Raw genomic sequence first — 12,161 nt, forward strand, 5'->3', positions numbered from 1 at the left:
TCTGTGTCTTACCCTCTTGCTTGAGGGTGTCAATGATGGCCTTCTGGACAGCAGTCAGGTCGGCAGTCTTACCCTTGATTGCGGTTTTGAGTAATGAACCAGGCTGGGAGTTTTTAAAAGCCTCAGGAATCTTTTGCAGGTGTTTAGAGTTAATTAGTTGATTCAGATGATTAAGTTAATAGTAAATGTTTATATTCAAAGAATATACCTCGCACCTTGGAGTACCTAATATGACGTGTACTAATTAATATAAAAATAAATAGTATATAACGGAGCAGCTGCTATAGATAAAATTGATTGAGTAAAAAAACCCCCAAGCTAAAAGGGATAATATAGCGCTTGCTAGTAGGATGCAAATAGGGATAAAATACCAATCTAAAAGCATAAAAAGCTAAAATATATGCCCTTAAAATGCACAGTAAGACAGTATAAATAAATAAATGACAAAGTAAATAAATAAGTGTAGTAATAGTGCCAAGTGAAGTCCAAAATAGTTCAAAAGTGACTGTGTGATAAATAGTCCAAAGAAAGTGCCAGGAAAAGTGCCAGTGCTTGGTGCTGGATCCTCCAATGTTCCAGGAAATCCAATCACAAAGGTGACTTTCAAAGGAGAAATAGGATGTAAACTCACCAGATATGGTGGGTCTCAAATGTCATACGACAAAGAGACCAGTAGTGCTTTATGACCATCCAGGTCAGGGAAAAGGTGACTGCTGGGCTCTGGTCCCCCTAGACCGGGATTCTCCAAGGTAAATGGATCGGGTCCCTGAGGTCCTCCAATTTGGATTAGGGAGAAGAAAAAAGAGGCTCCGGATGGTGCAGTAGCGTTAAAAGTATTATTTATTGAGGTAAATAGCAAAACATGGATAAAAAACTGCTAGCGGTCCACCGGTATCTGTCTGTCTGTCTCCCTTGTAGATCTGTTTACAGGAACAAATGGAAGAAACCATTTAAATCCAATCAGACTAGGAAGGAGTATGAAATTATTTTTTTATTACATGCAACACAATGCCTGTGACATATGAGAATAGAATGTGAGTGTGGGTACCAATATGTTGGACACACTACTTGGAAATTAAGTGTACGTATTGGAGAATATATAGCTTATATAAAAAATGGTTTTATACTACAAAGCGTCTCTAATCATTTTTAGAATACTACACAATAAATACCCAAAAGAATTGACATGCTATGGTATTGATCAAAAAGAGAGGCACTGGAGAGGTTCAATTTAAAACAAGACATTTCTAAAAAATTAGACAAGGTAGATCTTTGAATTAGGAACCTTAGCACCCCAGGGTCTTAACATTGACTTAGATTTAAACTGTTTTATAGTCAACTACTGAAATGGGTGCTAAGCATTATACTAATTAAAATATTGATTTTTATTAAAATGTTTTTTCGTTGAATTATTTTTTTCATTATGAATAAAAATATTTTTAAACTGATGTGCATTTAGTAAAATGGCCACAAGATGGCATTGGATATATGGGAGGAAGTTTGTATTGTATACATAGACTTTTAGTCTATTGTGTATATATAATTAAAAAAAGTTATGTTTTTACGATCTTTATTGAGGGATATGAGGGAAACCCTGGTGAGTTTAATAAATAGTTAGCCATTTTATACAGTCTAACTGGTTTCAGCAGTGTAGAAAACATAGTAGATCAAATTGATGGTGATAAAGCTAATTGAATCCAGCCTAGATGGGAGGAGAATACAAAAGGGTCATGATTGGCTGTGTTCCCAAGTATCCTGAAGATGCAGATGACGGGGAAACATGTTGAGGCAGGGTTTCGTAGCCATTGACGTCATTTCCAGTGATGCTACTTTTGAAAACACATGCCCTTGCTTCATGTTGGCAGAGTGGCGGCTGGCGTATTGCTAATTGGTACAATTCTGGAATTCACTGGGTGCCAGTTGAGGCACTGGAGCACGTGAATGCAATTTTACCATCTTTGTATGAGATACATTTTTTTAATAAACCAGGTGCAATATGATACTGTTTATGACCTTTTATCCTTGAGCTTATGAGTGCATACAAGGGGACAGTAAGTATATCCTGTAATTAATATACAAGCGCATATAGACCTATTCACTGTTTGGGTCTAAAAGTCTGGTAAATCTCAGTGTATAAAGGGGTGGAGTGGAACTACCAAAGAGCACCATTTGGAGAGCACTTGTTTTGCATGAAATGTGTGGAGCACATTCAAGAGTTTTGCATAGACCATGACTGGTATTATAATTGGATTATTGATTATGGAAGTTTATGGACACTTAACCACTTACCGACCAGCCACCATAGTTTTACTTCGGCAGGTCGGCTCTGTCCCACAAAACGATGTACATGTACACACTTCACAGGACCACTAGTGCGGGGCACGCGCATGCCGATTGCCCGATTGGCCACAGGGGGAGCCAATCAGTGGGTCCAGTGGCCGCGATCATTCCCCGTGGAGACAGAATGGCGGTCTGCCGCTGTTCTGTCAGTAATGAACACAAGGATCCTGTGTTCCTCTTATTTAGGAACACAGGTCTTTGTGTTCATTCAGCAAGCCCATCCCCCACACAGTTAGAAAGCTCCCCCCAGGGACACATTTACCCCTTTGATCATCCCTGGTGTTAAACCCTTCCCTATCAGTGTCATTAGTACAGTAACAGTGCATATTTTTAGCACTGATTACTTTAGTAATGTCACTGGTCCCCCCAAAAATGTCAGATGTCCGATCTGTCCTCCGCAATGTCGCAGTCCCACTTAAAATCACTGATCATTACATTACATACATCACTCCATTACATATTGGCCTAAAATAATGAAAAAATATTGTTTTTTTCAGAATTGTCGTTTTTTTTTGTTTACAGCGCAAAAAATAAAAACCGCAGAGGTGATCAAATACCACCAAAAGAAAGCTCTATTGTGGGGAAAAAAGGACATCAATTGTATTTGGGTACAGCGTCACACACGTCTGTTTTGTCAGTTAAAGTAACGCAGTACTGTAACACAAAAAATGGCCTGGTCATTAAGGGGGTAAAACCTTCCGGTCCAGAAGTGGTTAAAGCTTTTTTGATAATAAAAGTGTTTATTTAGTACAATAAGTGCCCGTTCACATATGAGCGACGCTACTTCGCACTGCGCCGCTACCTCGGAGCGGCCGCCACGGACTTCATAACATTGAAGTCTATGGCGGTCGCCTCTTGGTCGCCCCAAAGAAGCTCCGGACCCTTTTTCTAAGTCGGAGCGACTTGTGTCGCTCCTATTCGAACGGGTCCGCAGCTTCCCTATGGGAGGCAACCTACGGCGACCTTTGAGGCGACCAGGTCGCCTCACAGGTCGCCTCAGTGTGAACCGGGACTAATACACATTTTCTTTGGTTTTAGAAGTTTTTTAATTTTGTAGTATGAACATTGATGGCGTACACTGATACCTACCGCTCGTTCATTTTAGAATGCAAAAAAAGCTTTTTTTTTTTTTTAGGAAGCCCTACGTGGGGGTGATCTATCAATTAACATTATATACCAGAGAAGTTTTGATTTTAATCAAAAAATTGTTGCAATTGTTGAAATGTAATATTCAATCAGTTAACATTAATAAAGATGGAAGATAAGTGACTCAGTTGTTAAGCCAAAGTATATGCAGTTTTTGCTGTTTATTATATATATACCAACACCTCACTAAAATATGTAGTGAGGAAATGCATTCAGAATATACTTGCTTTGCAAGATATATTTACAGTATGTGTGTGTATTTATATTTATATGTATCCCATGCAAACTGTTGATGTTTTAATCACCTTTGAACAGGCAGCAAACGTTAGCTCTTTATATTGACAATGCTTACAGATAAAGATGGTATACTGTACTTTAATTTACTATAATTTGCCTTTTCAGTCATTTATTTAACACAAATAACAATAGATGTAATGAAGTACTGTGGAAAAAAAAAGAATGTAGACCCTTGGCCTCAGCTGGTATTGGCCCCTTTGGCAAAAATAACTTCTTGAAGATGTTTTGAATAACTGCCCAATACTCTCTGACATCAACTCGACCACTTCTCCATGCAAAGTTCTTTCAGTTGGGGGATGTGTGAGAGTCTCCTTACATGAACTGACTGTTTAAAACATTGCCCACAATGTTTTTATCAAGTCATTTTTAGATATACAGAACGGCAAGAACAATTCAAATAAAAAAGGATACATATACAGGAACCCCCACAACATTTCAATGGGATTCAAATCAGAACTTTAACCACTTCAATACAGGGAACTTTTCCTGCCCAGACCAATTTTTTAGCTTTTAGCACTGTCGCAATTTGAATGACAATTGCCTGGTCGTGCAATACTGTACCCAAACGAAATTTTTATAATTTTGTTCACACAAATAGAGCTTTCTTTTGGTGGTATTTAATCACCACTGGGTTTTGTTATTTTTTACTAAATAAATGAAAAAATTGATGAAAATTTTGGGAAAAAAACACGTTTTTATTTGTTTCTATTATAAAATTTTGCAAGTAAATAATCTTTCCTCATAAATTTAGGCCAAAACGTATTCTGCCACATTTCTTTGGTGAAAATAATCCAAATAAGTGTATATTATTTGGTCTGTAAGAAAGTTATAGAGTCTACAAACTATGGTATATATATGTGAAAATTGATCAATCCTGATATACTGATCTCATTTTTTGAGGCCCAAAAATGTTAGGACAGTACAGATATCACCCAAATTACCACTTTTTGTAAAGTAGACAGTCCAAGGTATTTAGTAAGAGGCATGATGATTTTTTTAAAGTTGTCATTTTTTTTCATAAGTTTTTTGAAAATGAAGAAATTACATATTTTTACTTTTTTTTTGTTTTTAGATACTGTCACCAGTGCAGTACAGCGTCATCATATAACAGGTGTGGTAGTGATCAGGGACACTGACTGGTGGCAGTACAAAAAATGAAATAAATAATTAATATTTTTTTCAATTTTGTGTTTATTTATTTGTTTATTTTTTTATCATATTCATTTATTTATTTATGTTTACAATTTTTTCTTTATTTTTTTCTACACATTATATTTGCATATAGTAGTGCATTACATTGCAAATAGTGTATATTATGAGTGCGCTAACCTGTGTGTTGGGGAGGCAGCACTTAAACTCTAAGAACTAGAGAATGCAAAAAAAACACACAGGTTAGTACGGTTATTTTACTCCCATTTAGTGCATTACAGTGCTACACTATATTACCAAAAATATTGGGTTGCCTGGCTTTACACGCACATGAAATTTAATTGCATCCAGGTTTTAGTCCATAGGGTTTAATATTACGTTGGCCCACCCTTTGCAGCTATAACAGCTTTACCTCTTCTGGGAAGGCTGTCCACAAGGAGTGTGTCTATGGGAATGTATTTGTGAAGTCAGGCACTGATGTTGGAGAGAAGGCCTGGCTCACATTCTGTGCACTAATTCATCCCGAAGGTGCGGGTAAGGTCAGGACTCTGTGTAGGCCAGTCAAATTCCTCCACCCCAAACTCACTTATCCATGTCTTTATGGACCTTGCTTTGTGCACTGGTCAAAATTATTTGGTGGAGTGGGTATTATGGTGTGAGGTTGTTTTTCAGGGATTGGGCTTGGCCCCTTAGTTCCAGTGAAGGGAACTCCTAAGGCGTCAGCATGCCAAGACATTTGTGGGAACCATGGTTGTGGGAACAGTTTTGGCTTGGTCGTTCCTGTTTCAACATAACAGCACACCAGTGCACAAAGCAAGGTCCTTAAAGAAATAGATGGGCGAGTTTGGGGTGGAGAAACTTGACTGGCCTTCACAGAGCCCTGACCTCAACCTGATAGAACATCTTTGGGATGAATTAGAGTGGAAAGGAAGCCATCCATTGTATACAACTGTCATGTGACCTGCTGTGATTGGTTACAGCAGTCACATGGTACGGACAGTGGGTTGGTACAGTGATTACTCATTGGCTGTGTCCAGTGGATGCAGCCGATGACAGATTGCACCATTGCGCAGCCCACTCCGGGAGGACTTCATATGATGTTCACCTGGATCTTCGAAAGGTTCCCACTGGCATCATTATGCCATAGGATGGGCAGGAACCAGTTAGATAGGTCAGTAAACAACCCTATATTTCCTTTTTGTAAACTATTTTTTGTGTATTTGCTAGTATGCTTCAGAACTTTACCATGTTGAAATATCCATTTCTGTTCAACTTCAGCTTTCAGACAGATGGCCTCACAATTGAGCAACAGAAATAAAATATTTAATGTCAAAGTAAAAGTAAAACCTTAAAAATCGGTTTATATTAAACAGAATGGAAAAAAAACCCACAATAACCAACCATATGACTATACATTGAAATAATTAGTGAAATTTAGAAGTGTGTACATATAGTTACATAGTTATTCTGGTTGTTTCCTTCCTGATACCCCCCCCCCCCCCCGAGAGGCAATCGTACATACCCTGGATCAAATTTATCTATAAATATCAGTACCCATTTATATTATGTACATTTAGGAAAGATTCCAGGCCTTTTTTTAAACAATCCTCTGAGCTGGCCAGAACTAGCTCTTGAGGGAGTTTATTCCACATTCACAGCTCTTACTGTGAAAAAACCTTTCCGAGTTTGGAGATGAAATCTCTTTTCCTCTAGAAGTTAAGAGTGCTGACCTTAAAATGAGTAAAGTGTGATGAACTTAAAGTGAATAACTCACCACCAAGTTCACTATATGGACCACTTACGTATGTCTTTATACATCATATCCTCCCTTAATCTCCTCTTCCCAAGAGAGAATAAATTCAGTTCCTCTAATCTTTCTCATACCAGAGCTCCTCCATGCCTCTTATCAGTATGGTTGCCCTTCTCTGCACTTTCTCCTAATATTCTTTTTGTGAACTGGTGCCCAAAACTAAACTGCATATTCCAGGTGAGGAAAACGAATGATTTGTACAGCAGCAACATTCTCTCTCTCTCTCTCTCTCTCTCATAATTAGGTTATGATCTACCAGAACACCCAGATCCTTCTCCACCATTGATTCCCCTAGTTGTACTCCCCCTAGTGTGTATGATGCATGCATATTCTTAGCCCTCAAGTGCATAACTTTACATTTATCAACATTAAACCTCATCTGCCACATAGTTGCCCAATTAAAACAGTCCATTAAGGTGGGCTTGTAATTTGGAGACATCCTGCAAGGACATTATTCCACTGCATAGCTTGGTATCATCTGCAAAGATTGAAATGGTACTTTTAATCCAAGACCCTATATCATTTATAAATAAATGAAAAAGTAAAGGTCCCAACACTGAACTTTGGGGTACACCACTGATTACCTTAAGCCATTCAGAGTAAGAATCATTAACCACTACTCTCTGAATTCTATCTTTTAGCCAGTTTTCTATTCAATTGCAAACTGATCTTTCCAAGCCTGTAGACTTTACCTTACACATTAGCCGTGTGTGGGGAACTGTATCAAACTCTTTCGCAAAATCCAAGTATACTACGTCCACAGCCACCCCTCTCTCTCTGTCCAAGGTTTTACTTACCTCCTGATAAAAAGAAATCAGATTTGTTTGACAACTTCTCTTTCATGATTCCATGCTGTCTGTTGCTTAAAATGTTTTTGTGGACTTCAGAATAGCTTGATCCAAGCACAGATAGAATTTTTTTTAGAAGGAATAGAAAGAACAGCTTAACTGACAGATAATTAAAATATACTTGGTTCTGGACATTTTGTATTGTGCTGATACAAAAGTAACATATAATTCATCACCAAAAACTGACTTCATTTAGGCTTTGAATTTATTCTTTTACTCTTTTGTATACTATTATTGGAGTTATGCCCTGTGGGAGAACTGTTCACATTTTTTTTGGTCTTACAGTGAATTAGCCAGGATTTCAGAGAATGCATTGTATTTTTTTTTCCATTTCTTTATTTATGTCTAATAGATGTATGCCTTTTTTAACCTTTTATAAGCTGGTGGCTGAAAGAACAGAGGTATAGTAGCCACAGCCACTGACTAAAATTCAGTTAACCACATGCTTTGCATTTGATTTATGTTCAGTGTGCACTTCCGCTTCTGCGTGAATTTATAATGCTTTTGCAGTGCATTTGTAGTGTGTTTTTAGGCATTATTGTGTTTTTTTTTTTGCGTTGCATTTACATGTGCTTACAGTGCATGCTCATGTGCATTCACATAGGTTCAGATAAATTTACAAGCAAAAAAAACTCAGCATGCTTCACTGCAATGGTGTTAACTAGGTTTAATGAAATACATTCATTTTATGCGTTTGTAAAAAAAATAAAAATAAATAAATAAATGTGCTTGTTAAACCAGATGCAGTTAAACACATTTTAAATGAAGTACAAATAGATGCAAATTAGCATGCGGAAGTATACACTGAACATGGTGATCGTGTTGTAAATGAGCCCTTAAAACCATGCCTAGAGGTATGGTGTGTCCTAGTACATATAAATGCAATGACACCTGCAGTCCATCACTAAGCCCAGCGCTGATTTGTCATGAGTGCACTTTACCATGGGGTAACAAGATGCTGTAATGTCTGCTCTAGTGTCATCCTAATTTTCTTTTCACAGGTGAACCAGCTCCACTCTGGCTTGCCAACAACAGCGAGCAACCGATCACAAACCTATGAAATGTCATGTAAATTATTGTTAGCACAAACCTGACTTGAGCTTTTCTTAAAGTGTATCTAAACCCAAAACCAAAAATGTAATATATAGCAGCTTACCAACTCTGAGATGTGGTGACTGCATTTGTTTTCTTTCTTTTAAGATTTTTTCTTTTATTTTCACCGGGTGATCCTACCAGTGGCATACTACCTGTCCTAGTGTAATAATGCTAACTCATTATATTGTGTCCCTTGAGTAGCAGCATTATCATCCTAGGACAGAAAATATGTTACAACTACAGAACATCTCCCTCTCTCCTCATTGTTAGGGTTTGCATATATTTGAACACAGTTACAGTATATTAATGGTTCAAAATATATATTTTTTTCCTTTTTACATTTTGATATAAGGTCAAAAGGGGAAAAAAATACTTGATTTGAGCTTTACTATTCTGCTTTGTTCTGTGAAAATAAAACTTATGTAATAGCTGTTTTTTTTTTTTTGGGGAGAAAATTCTTATTGGTTTATCAGGAAAGAAAAACAAAAAAGAAAAGAAAGTATACGGCTGGGCATGGCAATAACCCAGGTATAACAATTCAAAAACAACAAAACACATGTAGCACCCTCCTAGGTTGGTGCTAGGAGAGAGAATACCATTTTTAAATCTTTTCTGCTAACCAGAGAGATTGCCAGGTACATTTATATTGCTCTCTGCCTACCAGAAATCAGGATCTGTTAGTAAGATCTGCTCATGGTGCTCATGTGCAGCTCAGTTTGTCTGAAGTGTTTCACACTGGTTCAATAGGGAGGCATATTGGACAGTGGGAGGAAACCTGACAAATGAGTGCACAGGCATTTAGTACAGCCCTGGTGATTGGCAGAGGAAAGTACATTGGTGTATGCTGGGATACTGTATAAATGCCAAGGGCACATGTGCTCATTGTCTTTCAGCTGGAGAGCAGGGTCCTGGAGGGAGGGAGCAGCTGCCCCTCTTCTGTAGTAGCTGCCATGCGGCCTTTAGGTGGTGAACCTGAGGGCCAGGGAGTCAGAGAGGAGCTGAACCCTGCAGAGCTAACTCGAAGGGAGACACTGGAGAGGATCTGATTTTGCCTACAGTGAGTACAGATCTGATTCATGGTACCCATTTTGAAAGGGTCACCCCATCTGCTAGAAGAGTCAGTGGACGGGTGTCAGTCAAGGGGATGCTAGAGAGTGTCCTGAAGATAATGAAGATGCATCAAGTTTGCTGCTACACAGAGGAGGAGGACTTAATTCTTCCATACAAGTGGCAGTATGGTTAAAGCAGTGTGTCTGCTTCCACAAATAACATGGTAAGGCAAAGTGAGAGTTGTCCTTATCCACTGTGAAAAGTTCAACTTGGAGTATCCCACTATTCCCTTCTCCCATCCAAGTTCCACAATAAATACCAAAAATTAAAAACCTTGGACTGTTCATTGAGTAACGAAGAACTAGGAGTAAGAATGGATGAGTGAACTGTGCCCTAGTGACTGTCTGCAGGTAATCAGAGGAGGCTTGAAAAGTCATCGCACAGCAGGCCCTACAGGGACAGTGCTACACACATAATGCTGTAATAGTCTTTTAAACACTTGAGTCTCTAGACCCTTTTTTTTCCCCCTAAATCCCTTTGAATCGCAGGTCATTTTTTGATATCTTGGTTCTGTACATTACATCTTTAGGTTTTGTAGTCTACCCTAATGTATTATGCATTGTTAGTTTTTGGACAGAGAGGGTATCACAATAATGTGACTTTTGTGTGTCATGGTGGAATGGAAAAGTTCAAAATGAACATAATCATTTCACTTAAGGAGAGATGTATTTCTCATTTGATGCTACATTGCAACACAGTTGATGCGGATCGTCTGTAGAATGAATAGAGCCCAGAAGCTGATCATTTTAGCGCCTGATACAGGTTTATTAGTGTCACCACAGGATGACACTGTGGACACCAAGATAATTCTGTGCCTCGTCCTAATTAATATTAAGAGAAAAAGTATGGACCAATGGACTTTGTTGGCACAATGACAGGACAATATGTCATAAAAAGTATTTTTTATTATGAAACTATTAAAAAAAGTGTATATATATATATATATATATACAAAACAAACAAAAAGCAAAAACAAAAAACATAATCTTTAACCACTTTACCACCGGAGGATTTTGCTGTCTTACGTCCAGGCCACTTTTTAAGATTCGGCACTGTGCAAATTTAACTGACAATTGCGCGGACGTGCGACGCCGTACCCAAACAAAATTTACGTCCTTTTTTTCCCACAAACAGAGCTTTTTTTTGGTGGTATTTGATCACCTTTGCGATTTTTACTTTTTGCGCTATAAACAAAAAAAGAGCGTTTATTTTGAAAAAATAACAATATTTTTAAAAATTTTTTATATGAAATTCCCCCCAAAAAAATGTAAAAATCAAAATTTTTGGCCAATTTGTTTTCTGCTACCTATGTTTGGTAAAAAAAATCCCAATAAGGGTATTTTGATTGGTTTGCGCAAAAGTTATTGCGTTTACTAACTAAGGGAAAGATTTCTGTCATTTTTGGTGGGTTTTTTTTTTAACGAGTAATGGCGGCGATCTGCGATTTTTTTTGCGGGACTGCGACATTGCGGCGGACAGATCGGACCCTTGACTGACATTTTTGACACTTTTGGGGGTACCAGTGACATTACTACAGTAATCAGTGCTATAAATATGCACTGTTACTGTAAAAATGACACTGGAAGGGAAGGGGTTAATTTTCTTGGAGAGGGAGGGGTTAATGTATGCCTGGTGCTTACTAACATGTGTGGGGGGAGGTGACTGAGTGACACAGGGACAGATCGCATGTTCAGCTATGCTGAGCCACGTAGGTCTACGTCGCTGGGCGGAATCGAACCACTTTGCCGCAGTACGGTCAACGTGACCGGTCGGCAAGTGGTTAAAAACAAGTGTTGCTGATAATATAAGAATCAGTATATATGGAAACCCATACAACCACCTAGTTGAAAATATAGAGCATCTATATAATGTATAAGCAAAAAAAGACTGTGACTACTCAAAAAGAGCTTAATGGTGACGAATATGGAGAGTAGTAGGTTCCAACGGTGGTGGTGGGTTCGCTAGATCACAATATTGGAATAACCATAACGTTCTCTACATTATCCATATAACTATATTCTCCAGAAGAAGCGCATCTCAGCGCGAAACATGTAGAGAACGTAATGGTTATCCCAATATTGTGATCTAGCGAACCCACCACCACCGTTGGAACCTGAAGCTCAGTGCTTCATAATGCATACATCCAGTGTTCTAGGTGCAACACTCTGTGCCCCCCTCCTATATGTCCTCACTCACCAGAGCAATGATACAGTGAATCCAGAAAGTATTCACAGCGCTTCACTTTTTCCACATTTTGTTATGTTACAGCTTTCTTCCAAAATAGATTAAATTCATTATTTTCCTAAAAATTCTACAAACAATCCCCCATAATGACAACATGAAAGAAGTTTGTTTGAAATCTTTGC

Source organism: Pelophylax lessonae, assembly GCF_965119305.1.
Source record: "Pelophylax lessonae genome assembly, chromosome: 10".
Classification (NCBI taxonomy): Eukaryota; Metazoa; Chordata; class Amphibia; order Anura; family Ranidae; genus Pelophylax; species Pelophylax lessonae.